This window comes from Argiope bruennichi, chromosome 9 (assembly GCF_947563725.1).
Source record: "Argiope bruennichi chromosome 9, qqArgBrue1.1, whole genome shotgun sequence".
Lineage (NCBI taxonomy): Eukaryota > Metazoa > Arthropoda > Arachnida > Araneae > Araneidae > Argiope > Argiope bruennichi.
In genome coordinates, this window is record NC_079159.1 from 24,621,087 (window position 1) to 24,642,420 (window position 21,334).

The following is a 21,334-nucleotide window of genomic DNA, read 5'->3' on the forward strand; positions in this document are numbered from 1 at the left end:
CAATCAGTGTGTTTTAAAATAAGATCACTATGGATTATAGACTATACCTATAATGCCGGGAGAAAATATTTAATAAATGAAAAAAAATCTTTTGTTGGGAATTTTTTGAAATTGATGTTTTATTTTTCTGATGTTTCTCAAAATTTCATCTTTATTGCGATGGCTATCAATACATATTTCAAGGAAATATTAATTACATAAAATGTTTCAATAACTTTTGGTTTTGCATGTGAGTTTGGCACATTCACTGCGTTGCCATGACAACTTTATAACGTTTTCTAGATTAGGTAATTTCATTTTTTTTTGTTTTAATGTCCACTTTATATTTTATTGATTCATTTATCAAGCATATTCAGTATTAAGCTATCAGTTTCCAGATAAGATGTGATGCATGGACATACTCACTATTTAGGATACATATAGGACACTATTTTGGATATATATAGAACACTATTTTAGATACATATATCTCGTAGAACATTATTTAGGATACATATTGAACACTATTTCGGATACATATAGAACACTATTTTGGATGCATACAGAACACTATTTTGGATACATACAGAACACTATTTTGGATACATACAGAACACTATTTAGGATACATATAGAACACTACTTAGGATACATATAGGATTATATACAATCATATAAGAACGTGTGAACCCTGCATTGTGTTCTACATTGAACAAGATAAGCGGGAGAGGAATTTCTTTTTGAATATTTTTTGTTTGTTCTCTTTGTATCTCTCGCTCTGCGGCCTTTAAGATAACAAGTGTACATTCTGTATTAAGATTGGAAAAGAGTAGTAAATGAAAGCTTTCAGGAAAGTCTGTCGTACTTTCTGTGTTGCAACTCAACTCCACTGGAGCAATCTGCAATTAAAGTGTTCTTTCATATTACATCCATAGTAATTATAGAAGATTTTTACTCTTACTAAGTTATAAATGTCATTATACAACTAAAGAAGTTGCGATTAAACGACATGAATGAAAGGTGTGATAATGATTGTAATAGAAAGGTGCAAAACATAGCAGTTAAAAATATTGGTGAGATTTTGATAAAAGTTCTTTTACAGCTCGACAATTTGCAAAAGCAGAGAGAGCAATTTTTGGATTTTAGCAAAGATGGTTTAACATGTTGTTCAAATTGAGCACGAATCAATAAAGACGGCTGATACTCAATGGTGACGTTTCTTTCTGATTTGGTATCTAAATATAGTGACTATTAATAGAAGCTTAAACAGATTTCTGCAGATTTTATTTTTCAATATTTATCCTATATTCAATGGTGGTTCAGACTTGCGTGGTTGATATTTGAGGTAAATGAACTCTGAAATTTGAATGTTGAGAAGTAATATATGCTATTTAAACTACTTCTAAATAGTTATTAAAAGATTTTTGGTCATTAGTTTAACTAAAATGCCCACAGTTCCAGATTCCAATCCTTTTCTAGATATGAGTAGCGAAAGGAATAAGAGAAAAACTCTGACAAAGAATGAAAGATCGGACTGTACCTTCTAATCTGGATCAGTCACTTTATGTTAGCACTAAAAGTTTGCGTATACCAGAATTTAAAGAATTGCAAATTTTATCGCCATTTTATATTAAAATGGAAAAATAGTATTCCATAGATAGTGAAAATCGGTAGGAGTATTCTTCTGAAGCTGATTATTTTGAATTATCTCTTTGTAAGAAAAAAAGAATCATCCCAGGTTATTAAATTTAAAACTAGATGAAAATTTTAGAAAATGAGCTGTCAAATTTATGACATATCAATATTGTTGTACAAATAAAAGTTAAGCTGTAGAATTTGGCATATTGATTCTTCAAAATTCTTTTGGCAAATATGGACCAATCTCATTTTGTTCGTAAGAAATATTAAGGCTTTGCAATGTTCTTGTTCAGAAATAAAACGTTTATTGTTGAAAAATTAATTTAAGTCATTTTACTTCGTTATGTTAAAATATTATTATTAATTTAAAAGATAATAGACTAATTAATAGTTAAAAGGATTTTTAATAATTAAATATAATATAAAGCATTGCGTAAAGATAAATAAACCTTAATGCGCCTAAGAAGTGGAGAATATTTGATTTAAGATTCAATATTCGCTCAAAATCATTGTAATATTTAAAATTCACTTTAGAATTTGAAAACAACACAACTTATTTTCTATCTAAACTATCCTGAAAAGAGTTTTGGACTATATTTTATTCTCAAAAATTTTACCAAAAATGATATGGACTACATTTTCTTGATGTGAATAGACAAAATTGATAAATGAATATTAAAATGATATTTTAATTTAATACCAAAAAAAAAGCATTTCAAAAAATATAAGCTAAAAAGATTCCCTTTTATTGCATAAATTCTTTCTGATAGATTTATAACAATTGCATTTAATCTTCGAATTTCGGGAAATGGCTATAAAAATGAGCAAATAGAATTTCTAAAGTAGAGACAAATATTTGACATTATTCCATGGAGAGCTCAGTTGGGATTGGCATTTCTTCTGCCAGATTTTTCATTGTTTGCAAATAAAGACGCTTATACAGTGTTTTTGATTTTAAATGTTTTATTAAAATTTATCAGATATTTTCAACACATTAATATTTTAAAATTTAGTATTAATTTATGCCCTGCCTTTTTTATTTCTCTTTTAGAATCCCTATACTAAGTTTCAAAAAAAAAAAAATCAAAGGCCAGGAATTTTTTTGATCCTCCTCTCGAAAAAAAAAAAAAAAACCATGAAAAAATTCGGAAAAAAAAAAAAAAACGCTTGTTTTTTAGGTAAAACAACTTGTTTTCGCTGAAAATTGACAATATTGTTTTTTTTTAATGAATAATAATTTTGGCAGAGCGGAGTTTCATACTGAATACTAAAAAAAGGAAAACATTATATAATATTTATTTCATGTTTACATAGTGAGAATAATTTTATAAATTGACTTTATCGTGTCCTTCGTTAATTTCTAAAATCGAATCAAATCAAAAAGTAGATAAATTGATCATCAAACCCTAAATTTAAAAACCCTTTCTCTCTCTCTCTCTAAAAATTATGCAGTTTTTTTAATGAATGATTCTTCAGTAAATACAAATGATACGAAAGTCTCTAAAAGTTTCAAACACAATTCATTATTATTTATAAAATAAATAATAATAATTTTATTTTAATATTTTTTTAAATTTTAAACACAAAATCGAACATTTTATTTTGCAGAAAAAGAAGCGGAGGTAACTTTTAAACGCTATTCCATGAGGCTAATTCGAGATAGCATAATTACTTACTCTCTAATTTCGAATATTGCTTCTTAGAATTTTGTTTCTTAAATTTGATTCTGAGGAAAAAAAAAAAAAAAAAACTTTTTAAGAACGTTAACAACTATCTTTACGAACAAATAATAATTGAAAACGAACAAACTTAAATAACTTCTCAAATTACTGTAAAAAAATAAAGGAAAGGAAAATCGTGACAGTTATTGAAATTAAATTAATTAGGATAACAAATTCATTTTTTCTAAACTATGAAAGAAAATAAGGAACTCAAAACAAACTTATTTATGGTCATTTTAATTCACTTTCGGACTTCCTTTTCCTGTTATGACACTGATATCAAATCTGACCAAATGCGTTTGGTGAAATCCTAAAACAATAACCACTTCTAATCAGCCATCTTATTACTTAACCTGCCTCATCTACATACAAAGAAAGTAGACGCAATGCCAGGTTCCAAATTTCATCATTCAGTAGATTTGGAAAGGGAACTTCAGATCAACAGAGTTCACAGTACTTCAAATAATCACCTAGTGATTTACCTTCTAACCCACCTTATTAAAATCAGAAATAACCGGTAACCAAACCATCTTCCATTGAACAAACCTCCGTAACAGCAGGGGAGATCTCGCCAATACAATCGTGCCAAGTAGGCGATAAATACAGAAATAAGAATGGAACGAAATGCTCGAGCGTCATCGCAAAAAGCATCAAAACGATTGCTTTTCCCACACAAAAAGGGAGGGTCGAGCGTTATTTGGAATATACAATTGAGTGTGAGGAGGGTGACGTCATCTACCCACAGTGCACCTCGGTCGGACAATGGGGGTTAATTTCAAACTCACCGTTTGGCGTGTGACTGAGGTGAGCCAAAGACGCCCTTAGATGAGCTACCGTTCGTTGAAAGCAGCAGTGTTGGTGAGTTAGATTTGTTTACGTTAGGCAAACAGAACTCATCTTGAAGAGTGGTTTTCGGTACATACGGGCCCAGAAGCAGACGATAATATTAACGAAGCGGGGAGGCAAATTATGAACGTGAGTATGTTTTGAAAACTTTTGTGAATGTGTAGGTATCCATATTCTTTGTAGTGCATTGAAAAGTTTTGTTCTGTTAAAAACTTTTTCCTTAGTTCGTAATAATAAGTTTTCTCCAAAATGTATGGGAGAATTTATTTATATATCTATTTTAGATCAGAGATTTTTTCAAAACATATGTAAAATAAAACTTCTTTTTAGACATTTAATTCAACTCCGTAAAATAAGATTTATAATTAGTTAATTGCTTTTCTCAAATATCTTATTTTACTTTTTATTACAGTTATGTAATACTAAAAAAAATGTTTCAAACCAAGTATGAAATCTTTGTTTACCACGTAATTTTAAATCTAGTAGGATTTTTTTTTTTTTTTTTTTGCATGATAGATTTTATTTTGTCGAAATTTAAATTAATTATTTGTAAGTTATCGAATCAAAACCTTGTTTAAATATTTATATATTCTTGTAATAATTATTAATTTGGTTTATGGTAAATTTTTAACTTTTTTTTTAACCAAATTTAGTTATTTACTTTTATTCCTTTTAGTTATTTTAATTTTAAAAGAATAGTTTTATTTAATAATAAGTATATTTTTGTTGTATTAGTTTAATGATAAAATGAATATGCTTCTCCCTTTGTGAAATAACAAAATGGTTTTTCAATAAACGTTTTTTAATTTTATTTTCAAATAACCTTTGCGAATTTGTTCTTTTCTTTCTGTGGTTCATTTCGTACTAATTTTTGTTGTCTATGTTTTAGTAAAATATTTTGATTTATTCTGGTAATTTCTGGTAAGAGTAATTATCATGAGAATTTCTTAAAAAATATTGTAATCTAATAAAATGCATGCGGAATTATATATCAGAACTTGCAAAAACGTTTTTACCGTATAGGTATTAATAACAATATAGTAAAATTAAAAATAAATTAATTACATATAAATCGTATCTATTTTTCATCGACTGGTTTTTATTAGATTTCATTTCTGTCAATTTATTAACAATTAATGCATTTTTCTAGCTTCTTGTTAATTTTTCAGTTTTTCCGTTTTATCAATTTTTGGAAAAGTAAAATTTTAATAAAATTTTTCAAATTTTATTTTATAATTTTGTGACATTTCTTTGTTTTATATTGTAAATAACTGCGAAGGTTTAAAATGTCCATAGTATGCCTTCCTAGGCATTTAAAAAACATTAATATAGTATGCCTTGCAAGGCATTAAAAAAAATCTAAATAAGATAAAATTGTTATTTTCATTTAATTTAAATAACAAATATTTAAATTAAATGAAAACAACAGAAATACGTATTACAAATTCACGTAAGGTTAGGTTCCATCTTTCTTTTGAAGACACACGAGGAAAATGAGATCTGTTGAAAACGATATGCAATTCTTGTTGATTAGGAAAGTTCTATTTTTCTTTTTCTAAATAGGAAATTTTACATTTGATATTTAGAAAATATTTTAACAGGAAGAAAAATTAAATTATAGAGTTTATTGTCGCCACGTATTGTCATAATTTTTTATTAATTAAAAATTACTCATTTAATTAAATGTCCCAAAATTTTCTCTTAAACTTCAAAAACTTGTGAATTTGAGGCACTTAAATAAAAAGTTAAGATGTATTGAGGTACTTAAATATAAAAAATTCTTATAACATGAAAATTACGGTTAATGTATATTAAATTAGCTGCTAACTGCTCCGTAATGTAGGCGTCATTTACGAGAAAGTAAAAATCTATTTAATGTTTGACACTTAATGGAATGCCACCATGTATAACATAAAAGCATTAAAAAAATGTAAGCATGTTTTAGTATTAAAAAATACTTTTATGTAAGGTATTATATGCAATACTTTAATATCGTCTGCAACTTAACCTTTAATTATAATGAGAATATTAATTGCAAAAGAATTTATATCTCTTAATTTCTCGAAAAATACAGAACTTTATTAACCAATTTTTGATAAAAATAATTTTTAAAATAATATGCATGCAAATATAATTTTTAATTAGTTAAATTGATACTATATGTTGCACGACAATAATATGATATAATAAACATCTGTAATCATAAAAATAAACACAAAACTGTAAAAAAAAAGCGGGATGCAATAGAAAATGGAATGATTGCGAACCTGCGGGATAAGTAGCTGGTGAGTTAATATCTGTGTAGTACGAGATGCATAAAAAAATTTAAAATACAATACCGTGAAATTTAAAGATAGATGAACTGAACATTTACATTTTTAATTGTACTATGACGTCATGGGATTGATCTCCATTAGAAAGGCTCATGTTCACAATGAGCGGAGCATATGTAAGACAATTAAAATAACACGGTTTTAATGTCTGGCAATTTACTGAAATCATGAACATGAAGTTATGTCTATACAATTTAAATAAAATTAAATATTACCAATAGTCTTGGCGAACCAGCTGATCGCCAAAGGCGATAAAATCTCCCTCAACGGTAGGAAAAGGACTCAGAAGCATTATGTGAATTTGCATTAACAAGGACGATTAAAAATCAATGAACATAATGTGAGGCATCCAATAATATCTAAAATATATATATATATCACAATAATATCTAAATAAATATTAATACTTTTAAGCTGGCGTATAAAACACGTTTTTGCAATAACTATTTTAATAGTTGGAAGATGAAGGCAAGTCCAGCAAAAGTATTAAAGCGTGACATATAATTTGATCATTTAATGAAATATTTTAAGAAATAATTAAAAATAATAAATAGTAGGAATATCACACGAAAGGGACTTTAGAATGGCATGTGTAAATTTCATGTCTTAAATGTTTAGTAATATAAATTTATTTTGTTGTGGAAATCACTAAGACATTCATTCACAAAGTATGAAATTTTTAGCAACTATTAATTCAGTGAACCAATTAGTCGACAAAGACGGATAGTATGTATATATAAGAATATATATTAAAGAAACCACTGAATCAAAAAGATGCAAAAATAGTTACTAATGCTGAATTTTTAATAAAATTTTCATGTTAAGAAATCAGCAAAAAATAATTTTTGTTTCTGTTAACATTTTGATTGTAAGTTTGAAATTCTATCTGTAGTGACTGTCGGCATTTTCTGTTCACCAATTTATCTGTATCTGCTTAAACAGACAGTTATGAGTGGATTAAGTGTTCTTAGAGGAAAAAAAACATCGTTTGCGCTGAATTTTATATTATTTTTTGTTATCGTTATGAGAATAAAATATCGTTTGCTTGCATGAATATTTGAACTTCACTCACGAAGTCAAAAAAATATTGGAACGAAAACATTTTTGCATTAAAATAACTTTTTTCTATTGCATTTCAAGAACTGGTTTATTTTTTCAAATTATGATTTTTGAAAATGTGCGACTTACATGAAATTGTTTATACACATAATTTGTACTGCCCGAAAAGCTAAATTAATTCTAAAAATATTATTCTTGTTTTCCTTGTACTTCTGTCGATTTAGACCTGTCTTTTCGAAAAAGCATGTGTTTTATCAAAAAAGAAAGAGAGAGATAATTGAGATACTTACAGTATCTCTTATAATCTTAAAGAAAAAGAAAAGAAAAGGAAAAGAACAAATTGTCAAAACAAGTTTTTCCCTCAAAATCTCATAATATTTGTTTTTCACTATTATTTTACACTTAAAATGGGTTCTTAAACATTTAAAAAGTGCTGTTATTTTACTTTCAATTACTGAATCTTTTGATTCTTATTCCTTTTTCAATTACGCGAATGTTTTAATTAAACAAAATACTAAATAATTTAATAATTAACCATAATAATAATTAATAATTTAACAAAATGAAAAAAAATGCTACCTACTCTACCGTTTCTATATACAGAAAAATTATTCTATATATGGAAATTCGCTTTTAAATACTAGGAACGACAGTGACTATTTCTGTGATCTATGGAATCTGAAGACAATGGAATGTAAGGAACTGTTTTATAGCTTCTTTGTTGCTGTATCATTGTTCCATTTTCATAATTGTTTTATCATGTTCTTTTGTCATTATTAATAAAAATAACATCATATAACAAGAAAAAAAGATTCATAAAAATTACCTACTATTCATAAAAGTTCTTATTATAAGCACCAAGGAATTCCGAGATTTCTGGGACGCAATCATTCTCCGTTTACAGTTACACTATTTTGACTGCTGTAATTTATAGAAATTAAAGTGCATAAAATTTCATTATGGAGGAATATTTAAAATATTCAATACTTTTATAGATATAACGTACTCGGGAAAATTCCTGAGACTTTTAGAGTGCGACCATTGTCGATTTATTTTTAAAGATTAATCGCTAGAAATGAGATTTATACAAAAGTACCAGAAAATCGAATTGTATTTTGGACGTCTTTTTTCCGACCAATCAAAGCGAAAATCTGGCAAAGAGCAAAAATTGTAGTCATGAAATCACATATTAGATTTCATATATTTATATCCATTTTCGAGTTACTTCGTTTACATGCATGTGAAAGAACAGACCGATAGACAGTCAATCCTTTGATGGATTTGGTTCAAAATTTGATATATATGTATACATTTTTGATGTTAAATCTGTGTACCAAATGGTATCCGTTTAATTCCCTTTGTTTCGTAGTTATATTATTTTTTATTATATTATTATTTTGTAATTAACTTATGTTTCGGACAGATGAACAGACAGACTTCCTCTGTATAGGTTTCATTCAAATTTCGATAGAGATCTATAAACTTGGTGGAGAGACCATGTACCAAATTTTATACCTTTAGTTTAAAAAATTTTTTAATTATCCTGTTCATAGACAAATAGACATAATTCTAAACATGAGTTTTTTTTGGATTTCTTGTGTACAGCCGCCACTGAAAGAAGCATTATCGGCAGAGGTTTTCATACTTATGGAGATCTGAAACGTAGAAATCCGAATTTTCTGACGATACATTACTTCCTCTGTATATTTGGTATACGAGAAAACAAGAAAGCTTGCTTAACCAGTACAACACTGTACTAACTCTTAGCTTAAAAATTCTACTCTTACAGCATTTATACTGAGTTCCAACTCAGAATAAAAAGACTCCGGCGGTACAGTTTCTGAGTGTCCCCTATTCCAAAGATTTCGTTTATTTTCTTGGTTATATGAGAATTGAAAAATTGAGAACACATCAATAAGGGAATGCAAACTTTTAAACTTATTTCATTTGATTTTTTTTAATTTCTTCAGCTGAATTTGACTGTTGCCCACATTTCTCATTTATTTGTGCCAAATCAAAGAAGTCCCGTCTTTCTTTCCAATTCAAATTTAAAACTTTTGCCCGAGCGAAGGCATTTTAACCTAGGGCGACTGATCTGATCTAAAATTAAGGTCCCAACAAGTTTCCCTGCTCTTATTCCCCGAATCTTTCCTATTCTCGGAAACTGTCTTTGAAAATCCAATTAAGTTCTTTGAGTTAGATGCTTGCTTCTCTTACACACAGTCCAGCCTTCAAAGCTGCGAACTTATCTTGAAAGTAAATAGCATCCTACTAAGTTATCTTCTTATAGTTAGTCGGCGCCTGGCCTGAAATTATATTACCTGTTTAGAGCGACTTTATTGGATTTTGTGATGTAGAGCTAAGGCTTGATGTTTTTGAGTAAAAGTCGAATAATGCCCGGATGAGATATTTTAGGTGTCTTCATTTGCACTTTAGTTTGCAGAAGTTGTTGCTGAAGTAGCCTTATTTGATTCTTTATATATTTTGTTGCCTGTATATATTCATTCTCATTTAAGCTACTGGAGAATTTGCTGTATAAAGAAGCTCTTTTCCTTTACGAATGTTACTTTTTTAAAGGGAAATGCATTACGGATTTGTTTTGAAATTTGTTGGCAGAAAAAACCAAGTTATTTCAAGAAAATTTTATTTATTTTTTTAATTGAAGAATGACTTTTAGCATTTTTTTTCTAATTGTATTATGAAATGAAGTTGTTCGACCATCTTAGACAAATCAGTTATAAGAAATGATCAAGCATTAATATTAACTGAACTCAGTAAGGAACTATATTTGCAATTCTTACTGCTTCTGCAAAAAATAATCGCTGCGCCCGGAGATTTAGAACCCTCGAATTCAAAAACTACAACAATTTATTGCTTATCGATATTAATATTATAGTGTGCCGGTGTCCTGGCATACCACTATGCCGGTGTCCTGGCATAGTGGTAGCGCGTCTTTCCCGGGCTCGAGTCCCGGTTCGGGCATGGTTGCTCTTCATCTGTTCTATCTGTGAGATGTCTGAATGTGCCCCCCTGTAAAAAGGGTTGTGCAAGCGAATGTGATGCGTGAGTAGCTAAACCGTACTCTTGGCCCAAGTTGCCATTACTAAAACAAGATGCGCTCCCTGGGCATAAAATCGCTGACTTCGTCAGCCAGGTTGTCTACGGCAAGTGCCATTATAAACAAAAATATTAGAGGACAATAAATGCATTTATATATATATAGGCGTGTGTGTAAACTGTTTTAACTGTACGTGACCGTAAAGATGGGACTTTTGATATTTTAATTCCAATTTCTTTCACCACGGGAAACATAATTTTTGTACAAGAAAGCGGTGATGAGAAACTGATGTCGGTTCATATCGTAATACTAGAGCAAGGTGACAGAAATTTTCCCCTTCCGTTATTTTACTAGTTTACTTAATTTTGGTAGGGATATCTTTGACACCTGTAGACTTGGGGATCTTTAAAAAAAGATTTTTGTCTCTTCACTCTGAGCGTGAGAAAATGTATAAGCCATCATTTTCTAGTGTGCATGTTAAAGATAACTAAATAAAAAGTGAAAATTGAATCAGTAAATAAAAGAACATTTTATTATAAAGTTAACATTGCCTAATTTAAGATAAAAATTCGGAAATTAATTAAATTTTAAAATATCATTACACACATATATATATATTTATGTGTGTATCTCCCAAAATATGTTATATATTAATATAGATATTATTATTTCACCTTTACGACATAAAAGCTTTCGATAGTGCATTTATGTAGTGATTCTTCTTTAGGGCATGAATTTTTTTCTGAAGGTTATAGTTTTGAAAGAAATACTTTTCCTTCCCATTTAACAAACGTATAATCAAAGCAAATTTGAGTTTCATTTGTTGAGTATATTGATATAGAATTATACTTTAAATGTACCCCGCAAAACGAATTTTTTGTTGAATTTTTTTAAATTAAATTTTGTAACAATTTTTTAGAAACATTTTGCACAAATTTTGTTTTACAAATATTTGCTTATAAAGTCATATCAACTGAACATATTGCATTTTTTTTCTGTAAAACAAAATTTGAAAAACTATAAAATTTTCAAACGATATCTGTTTAGAAATTAATGTCAAATACACACTCTTAGTATTAATCTCAGTAACAGTTATTTTAATTTTAAAATATATAGACATATTTAGTCAATTACACCTCCTTATCAGGGCTTTTATCCAATTAAACCGATTACTTCCATTTGGGCTGTGCTCCTAAGGGGACCACACGTCAGAGTGCAGTCTATTGTTGGATTATCTCTATGTTCTGTTCTTCTTATCTAGGGTAAGGCACGCATTATACCTTGCTTGGTACCATTAAAAGGGGTTCAAAACTGATAAGAATTTTCAGAAGACTTTTTTTCTTTTTTTTTCTTTTTCTTTTTCTTACTTCAAAGTCCTTAGAATCTTTGGAAGAATAGTTCGAACCAAATTTGGGAGAATTGAATGCATACTATCTCTATCTTGGAAAATTGGTTAGATTAGAATTCTAGATAATTATTTTTCTCTATTCAAATTTATTTTCTTACCATTAATAAAAAAAGTCAAAATTTTGCTCAGATAGATTACAAAAATAAGAAACAAAATTTCAAAAAATTATATAAAAAATATGCTAACAATTTTCAATTAAGGTTAATTTTTTGTTTCAAGACCATATTGTTATTTTCTTTCCCCTAAATTTATTACAAATTTGAAAATATCTAAAGAAAGCTGGTGGGTGGAGGGTTCATTTATCACACCACAAGAGAACCAGGACGGCTAATTAATGTTGTTTTTAAATGATCTATGTGCCTCTTATAGCCATTTCTTCTGCTTATTATTAGATCATGCCCATATGCACTAATGGTTTGAATTGACATGCAGCATATGCGGTGAATTGCCTGGGAAGAACATCACGATCCTTAACGATCATAAGTGATAAAGATATCAATTTGATAGCTCTTCTCTTTTGATGATTCTGATATGGAGATGCTTAAACCATGCAGATTTAACTGACAACAACTTCGCTAACAACCCAGATCTTCTCGCGATATCTGTACTTGAAATGGCTGTCAAAGGTGAGGTGAATAGATTTCCTGCACTTCAGACTATAAAGCTGTAGATATGTGGTATGGGAAAGAGGTTCTATCAAGAACGTCTGGTATTTTTGACAACCCTAATGATAGCACGAGAATACACTTGAAAAAAGTGAATAGTATCCAAAGGGGTTATTGAACTGCTATTTTTCACTAAAAGACCATATTCTATGAACAATATAATAAAAGAAAAGCCCTAGCATCATTTCTATGTTAAATCAGACACAACAAAATAACCATTTTCCTCAGCTTTCAAGAAATAATTATCATATTTTTGTCCACACTTCTGTTAATCGAAATAGTTCTAATTAGAATTATTATAGTAAAGATCTTAAATCCACATTGAATCCAAGCTCTGGATAACATTTGCAGTAAAATTAAAGTTAAAAAACGGCAAATGAATCATTAACAGTGTTTTTAAATGTTCACAGTTATATTAATTTTAACATAAAAATGATGAGTAAATACAAATACGAATATAAATATAGATAAAAATTTTGAACGAATATTAAAAGCATCAAGAACAATAATAGAAACAATATAAAAGAATTCTGAAAGAATTCAATGTTATTGCCAAAAATATCTTCTTAACTCTAAGATAACTTATTCTATTTTTTTTAATTTAAAATTCTGGAATGATGTTGATATTAATATAAAAATAATAAAATTAATGTTGCTGTAATATAACCCTCATTCCTTAAAGAAGCTCTATTTAAAATCATCAACTAAGCAACGGTTGCTAAATGACCAATCAAATTGCAGATACAACTCACGTGCACATTAGATAAATCGTGTATATAGCTATGTCTAAATAGAATCTTCTGTAAGCATAGGGACAGATTAAATTCTAGATAGGTCTACAGACAATGCAATTGTAATTGATTTTAATTTATATGTTTGTAAGCAATTTTCTAACAGTAAGTACTATATCAAATTAAAATGGCATAACATTTAATGGCGGTCACTTTCAAGATATATGGTTTTAAAAGTAATTTTAAAGATATGTAAGAAAAATTTAATCTAAATTTAAATGCAATTTTAAATAAAATGGTAAAAGAATTTCAACGAGTTTCTAAGTTCGCAATCTAAATCTTCTAAACGAAAACATGTGCCTTGTCTTTTAATTTATGCGTAGCAACAAAAATAAACAGAAATTACACTCTAATAGAAACAAATTCTGAAAGCATTAAAAAAAATAAGAAGAATGTTCTAAAATTTAAATGCCAGTTGATTATGATTTGAATAAATTCTAGTGTGCGAATTTTGTAAATTAAAGTATGGAAAAAAAATGAAAAACGAAATAAAATAAAATTCATTCTCTGACATCCCCCAAGATTAAGGTATCCCTAAATAGTTACCTGCTTTGGCTATTCGATAATTTGGCCCTCATTTAGATTTAGAAAGGATAGTACTATTTTGAGATGAAAAGTATAAGAGATATTCCGTCAATTGCAAGAACGGTATCATGGTAAATTCCTGGGGTTTTGAATCCTAAAAGTTTTTGCAAAGAGAAATCTAATAAGCCAAAAAGACTAAATAAGCCAAAAAGACTAAAGGAAGTACGGACAGAGTTTTTTTCGGTCAGTAGATGGACAAAGAAAGTGCCGAGGAAAGTGTTGCGGATCAAGTTGGGCAGATATTATTTTCCGAGTTGAAAGATATAATCTACGAACGGATTGTTGACGAAGTGATTGGTTGTTCTTAGGGCTAATATTCAATCAATTCTTTGTGACAATACCAAAATTAGACGCATCGCCAGAACAGATCAATGTATCACAACACTGAATGGATGGCATCTTTCAGAGTTGTGATCTATGATACCTTTGTATGACAAAATGTAAATTGTATTTAAAAAAATAAAATATGCCCTGAAAATAAATTCTAATGAATCAATCTTTTAGAGCATAAATTAATGTATGACTGGATGTTATATTTGCAGAAGTACGGTATATGTTTTAAAAGTCGGGAAGAACAATTCTTCAATGGCTAATTTGTATTGAGTTTGGTTAATCTTTTCTGAAGTAAGAAGGACACTTCGGGACGTATCATTTAAAACCAATATAAATTAGATATATTTTTCCAAACCGGGACAACGCTCGTAACAGTTTCAAACAGCTAATTTAAGATTGTAAAACCTAAATTTAAATTTTGATATTAACTTCAGGTTTTTGTGATTGTTTTTTTTTTAATTTACAAATTTAACAATGGCTTTTATGTTGCATTTCCTGTAATTTTTGTAGTATTCTTGCCTTATCATTAATAAATTAATGTGGTTCTTTTCATTTATAAGTGCACTGTTGACAATCTTATTTTTAATTGATGAATTTTTTCTGAGAGGTGTAATTAAAAATTTAAAAAAAAAAGAAAAGAAAAGAAAACTTTCACCTTAATGTAAAGATTTTCATTCCCTTGAAGAATTTCCACTGTTCTTTGTTTCAAACTCACTCCAAATTTAAATTTTTTAATGACCTTTCAGTTGTCCAAGCTGCTTGGAATGCCGAATACTTTTCTTCTATTTATTTTATTATTACCGAATACTTTTCTTCTACTTTACTTCTATTTCTTATTCCGCGGGGGGGGGTCTATTAAGGGCTTTTTGAACATAACTTTTGAAGTCTGATATCATCCATGACCGAAAATTCAGTTATTTTTTCGGGTTCTTAAGGTCTTTCAAAAACGAATTGTCTGAACGTTATTTCGGAACTGTTGCTTCCGGTCGTCGGAACTGTTGTTAAAAATTTCAGTATCTATAATGTAATGAAAAAAATAATTGTGGAGAGAAGTAACTTGTACACCTTGATTACCTGTCTGCAAGTTTACAAACCGACATCTCTCCAAAACAGGACTTTACGAGTTAGCTTTTACCTTCCCCCTAATCATATATATTATTAATTTTAGCCGTTACATTATTTTATAAACCAGCGGTAGTGGTCTCCGCGAAACTTTCTCGATTACACTCTAATAATAGCGTTGTCCTTCCTTGCCTCAACATAAAAGTTGTGAATGCCATGAATGCTCAGATTTTTATTTTTGGTATCCCGTACATGAGCGTTTTGTTCTTCGTAATATAATTAAGAAAACCGAGTATACGTTTTGTATGTCTTTTTATCAACGAATTGAAATCAATTTTATATGGAACTACAATTGTAGCTGCAGGACCAATGCGATTTTTTTAAAATCTAATTCATTACATTTTTTTAAGTATTGTGTTTTATGCATATGAATGCACAGACTGATAGATAGTCAACGGATTTGACTCAAAATTTGATATGGATTTGCATATGATAAAATTTTGTATTTAATCTATCTAACTCTTTATGTGTGTGTAGTTAGTTAATCGTGCTTGTTTGTCCTCGGTCAGACTATTTCCTATGAATTGATTTTTATCAAAATTTGACAAGAATTTAGGTATTTGATATAAAAGCCTAATACCAAATTTCATTCGTCTGGTTCTACACGTTTTTTGAGTTAACGTGTCCACAGACAGAGAGATGAAATTTTAATATTCAGTTTTTTGAACTCGGAGAGGTCTGAAATGTGAAGATTTGTCAAAATATCAAGTCCGATTTTTTTCTTTTTTTATTTATAATTACTATATTTCTTTTTATACAATTCATGTACGAAAAAAATAATTTTGGAAAAATTTCATATTTTAGACTACGAGAGATCTGGATCTACAGAAGATCCATTTTGACAAATTTCTTCCTAAAGCCACAGTTCGGGCCTAAGATTAAATACCAAATTTCATTTAACTTCTTTCTTTGTTCTTGAATTACCTTTCCCATAAGCGGGTTTGTTTGTTTTTTTTGTCTGAAAGAGTTCTAAAATGTGAAGATTCATAAAAATCTAGAGATCAGATTTTTGTACGATTGCAATATTTTCTTTTCGTATTTTCTTATGATTGTAGTACTGTGACGATTACAATATTGTCTCTTACTGTTCAAGCAAATATTAAAGATATGATTTTATTTTTTAAATTCGTTTTCAATTTTTAATGAAGTATTTTCATCTTATTTAAACGTGTGGTGGAATGAAGATGATTATTACCTCCGCAGTGGAAGCAAGAGGGCGTATGTTTTCGGGAACTTTTCTTTAATGGCCACATTTCACACAAAACAAACACAAACACGAAAGACAAGACAAGACATTCACGCGCGCATCTCTTACTGAACAGCTTCTCATTTCATTGCAATTACAATCGCAGTACCCTATGAGATGCGTACGTAATCAGGCATTGCCATCTATTATCTAAAAGAGAAAATAGAGTAATGCTACTGCTACAAGCAAATAATTTCAAATCCGTTTCATAATTCATTTTAATGATATTCAATTCTGTATGTAGAAAACTATCATTAGTTATTTTAGTATAAAGTGACTATGATTAGTTGGACGGTACCGTTTTTTGACTTTTGAAAAGTTTCTTTCATTTTAAAATTTGAAAAATATTTATTTTCTTTTTTTTTTTAATTACATTTAAGTAGAATTTAATCTTTCATATTTTTTAAAAATATTAGATGAAATTATTGTTGTACATTCTGTGTACAGTTTAATTATTTTCTATACACGAAGTTAATGAATATAAATTAAAACTATTAACTGTAATGTTTATTTTAATTTTATTTAATTAATTTTAATTTTTTTTCTACGGACAAACCTTATGCAATATTAATATATTTCATGTAATACGGAAATAAGGCATGTTTCTCAATCAAAACAGTGCAACAGAAAATTCCGAGACATATTAAAAATATTCCGTGTGAAAACCGTACTTCGATATCGAAATCGTGCTATATCAAAATCGCCGTATAAATCTTAATATCGATATGTATCTTATTATTGATATTATCTATCGATATTAAGATTTGCATGGAACGCAATATATCAAATACATTTATGTCAGACTTTTCTATCGCATTGTTTTTCATCAAATTTTGATAATTTATGTTCATTAAATGACTTAAAAGACTTCATTCATCAATTCATCTAATCTTGGAATATTCATCAACACATCATATAAATTAGAAGAATAAAATAAAAATTAAAGACAAATCTTTCAAAAGTGCTTGTTTGCATCTCCGTTTACAGTTGATCAATGTTATTTCTACCGTTCGAAATACAGAGCCGACAGAATTTTAATATCAGTCACTCGCGCACAAAAGGATTCTTTTAAATCCATTTCCATCGTCCATATTAAAATCCTTCCATCGCATCTACTTTAAAGGAGGGCGTCTTTATTCAGATTTCCATTGAAATTCATAACGTTTACTCATCTGCATATGATCGGGTGCAGTTCATTTAAGTCTTTTCAAAAGGACTCCGAAGCCTTCGTATTAATGAAGTGTAATCTGCGCCTGTATAAGCATTTCTTGGAATAATTTCTGCGTCGCTTGGCGTATAAAAGTATGAAAAGTGACATTAAAGCTGATTTATTCACCATACTGGTGGCGTAAAATTTGTAAATTTGTTTGTCTTTATTGATTATTGAAATGGGTGAAAATGGCGTGGTGTTTATTTTTAATTAGTAAATTCCAAATTTTTGTTGATTCGTTTACTAACGATGATAAATTGATCAAAGATTTTGAATCCTTTAAAGTTTTTTACCATATAAATGCGAATTAGAAGTATATGTGTCGTTATAAAATGTATTTTCCAGTTAAAAATGAGTGCATCCTAAAAGGAGAGTTTTTAATTGATGAATAAAATATTTTAAAATTATGTAATTCTACTGTATTCGAAAATAAAAATTTTACATCGTAATAATAATATATGTGTCTGTATATGCGTTTGTGTATATATCTGTATGCTGTATATGCGTCTGTATATGCGTGCGTGTCTATATGTACGTGTGTGTGCGCATGCATGCGTGTATGTGTGTGCATGTTAGTGATGTATGTTTGTGTTGTGTATGTGAAACATGCTTAAAAAACAGTTGTGAAGTTCTTTAACAATTTTTATTCTTCATGACATTTTGTTTCATACATTTTATTCTTCATTCACAGTTTTTACCTTTTGTCAAGATTTCTTTTTTCAAACTATTATAAATGTATCGTACTGAGAGAGAGAAGAGAGAGAGAGAGAGTATTTTGAGCTTATATAGTTTTTGAAAAGAATTTGCTGACATAGCATTTTAGTTCCATGGATAAAATAATAGCTCGCACATCTCAAAAGTTACAGTTAAAGTGAAGCTGGATTTCGAGTGATTAGAAGAATTATTTTTAGAACTAAGATAAATTCGAAATTATTACATACATTGTAATAAATAATTGGTAATAATATTTAATTGAAAATATCATGATTCTTGATAAAAATATAATGTTATGTGCGAACTTGTTTCATTGTAACCGATTTTTGTTTAGAGTTTACTTTATTATTTCAAGGATAAATCAAATACAAGTAGCAACCTTGTCCTATATTTATATTTAATTAATAGCATGTTTGAAAATAGTTTCTCAAAGATTAGATATGAATGTACTGAAAGACATCACTTTGGCGGAAATGTATTTACATTCTTATCTTATTTTTAGCCATGAGTTACTGATTTTTTTTAACTCATTCATGAGATTTCTATCACATGAAATATTTATAAGTATATCCTTTTTTTTTTCTTTTTTTTTTTCAGAATTCGAAATAGAAAACGTATCTCTTATCTAACTTTCATTTTCTTCTTTTAATAAGAAGCATTGAAGCTTGTTAAATTAGTCTATGTGGATGAATCAGTCGAAATAACAAAGCTCTGTATTAGAAAATTTTGTTCAAATTCTAATAGAAGTTTAGCAATTTGGTGTTTAGTTCCATATTCAAAGTTCCGTTCGTCAAACTCATGTCGTATTTGAATTATCGTATTCACAAACAAACAGACAGGCATAATTCCAAAATTCTGTTTTTTGAATTTTAGAAGATTCGAAACGCAGAAATTCTTCAAAATCTCGATTTCGAATTTTTTTTACGATTACAATATTTTTTAAAGAATGAAAGAATTAAAAAAAATATATGATATACTCATATAATGGATATTATAACTCAAAAATGCAAAGAGCTAGAAGCATAAAATTTGGTATATGAATTTGATATTAAAATTATATTATTAATTCTATCAAATTTTGGATTATATCCATCTATCATGCGGAAGTCTGTCCGCACGTCCATGCTCTTTGTACATGATAACTTAAAAGACTAAATAGTTAAAATTTAACATGTAGTTTTATCATTAAAATTATAGATGTTAATCAGATTTCATCACATTTTTATTTATATCTGAATAATTTTAAATCGAATGACTGAATCATTATTTGAAAATTATATTTTAGAAATCTATATAATGAAAATCAATAAGTAAAAGTTTTTTTTTTTCTTTTGAAATGGCATTCAGATTATATTCCTTTTTAATCTTGTTGAAAATGTGTAATAAAAACAATGCAAAATCTTTCAAACGATTTTTTTATCCTTCATTTGATATTGAAATTTTATTTACTGTTCCAAATTCATCTGCTATCTCATTGTTTATTCAGCAGAAAGATGCATTTCACATGTATTCATTTCATTTATTTTCCCATGACATAAATTTATTTCTGATATTCATTCAATAGATATTTCTGTAAAGATTTTGTTCCGCAAATAACTTTTAAATTTTTCCCATTTTCTATAAATCTTTCCTGGAATACACACAAAATGAACTTACATTTGTGTAATTCCTTTAAAGCTTTTAATTTCACAAACTAAAAAAAAATAAAAAAAAATGCAGAATTGAATGATTATGAATTAGAAACTGTAAAAATGTTTTGTATTTTCTGTTTTAACCAAAGATGCAGTTTTGCATCATTTTTATGTTTGCCTCTACTGATTTAATATAGAAAAATTTAATAATTAATTAATTAAATGATTCATTGCATACCTAAATTGTAAATAGAAAATTTTTTAAATATAGACATTTTTTAATAATTATGGCTTTTAATTAATTTATTTTAATGCCTTTTTATCATCCATATTCGATTTACAACTGCCATTAAAAATTAATAACAATACAAACGATGATGGAGTATAAAGTTAATTTTTTTAAAAAATTTAATGGTTAAACTATGCATGTCTTTTCCTTAATAAATAATATCTCTAATCGTTGAAATAATTTAAAGTAAATTGCTAATTTTAAATTAATAAGATTTGAAACGATTTTAATTAATTTAAATTGAATAATTAATATTTAACTATTTTAATTAGTAAATTAAATATATTTTAGTGAATTATTTCGATCAATAACATTATTTTAGCTTTCAGATTTTTAATGCATTGTTAAAGCATTTTAATAATATTTGAACTGTTGTATGTAAATATACATTCCTAATTAATACTTTTTATGAAGAGTAAATTATATGCTTTTAGCAATGGTAAATTAAATACTTTTTATGAATAGTTAAGTAAAAAAAAATCAATCTTAATACCTTATGAATTTAACTTTTTTCATAATTTTAATTTATAAATAATTGTAACTTATAAGTAACTTATAATTATTTCCTATATCCAAATTATTTTTTGACAAATCTTGTGACAAAATTATATTTTCGTGAAACTATTGATTTCATATTTACAAACTAAAAATTCTTTTTCTTATACAAACGTTAACGTTTTTCACTTCATTTTCAATTAACGATTTT

At 28.0% G+C, this 21,334-nt stretch overlaps 1 protein-coding gene across 4 annotated transcripts in view; it reads left to right on the forward strand.

The window, feature by feature from the left end:
- Positions 1-4,026: 4,026 nt before the first annotated feature.
- LOC129983823 (LIM domain-binding protein 2-like) overlaps positions 4,027-21,334 on the forward strand; it is a 125,828-nt gene continuing 108,520 nt past the window's right edge. For 2 of the 4 annotated variants that reach the window (XM_056093474.1, XM_056093475.1), the window contains exon 1: positions 4,030-4,313. The gene's annotated coding sequence lies outside the window, so the exon portion shown is untranslated. Of the gene's footprint in view, positions 4,314-21,334 lie in introns of all 4 variants that reach the window. The other 2 variants (XM_056093472.1, XM_056093476.1) reach the window with 2 other exon arrangements.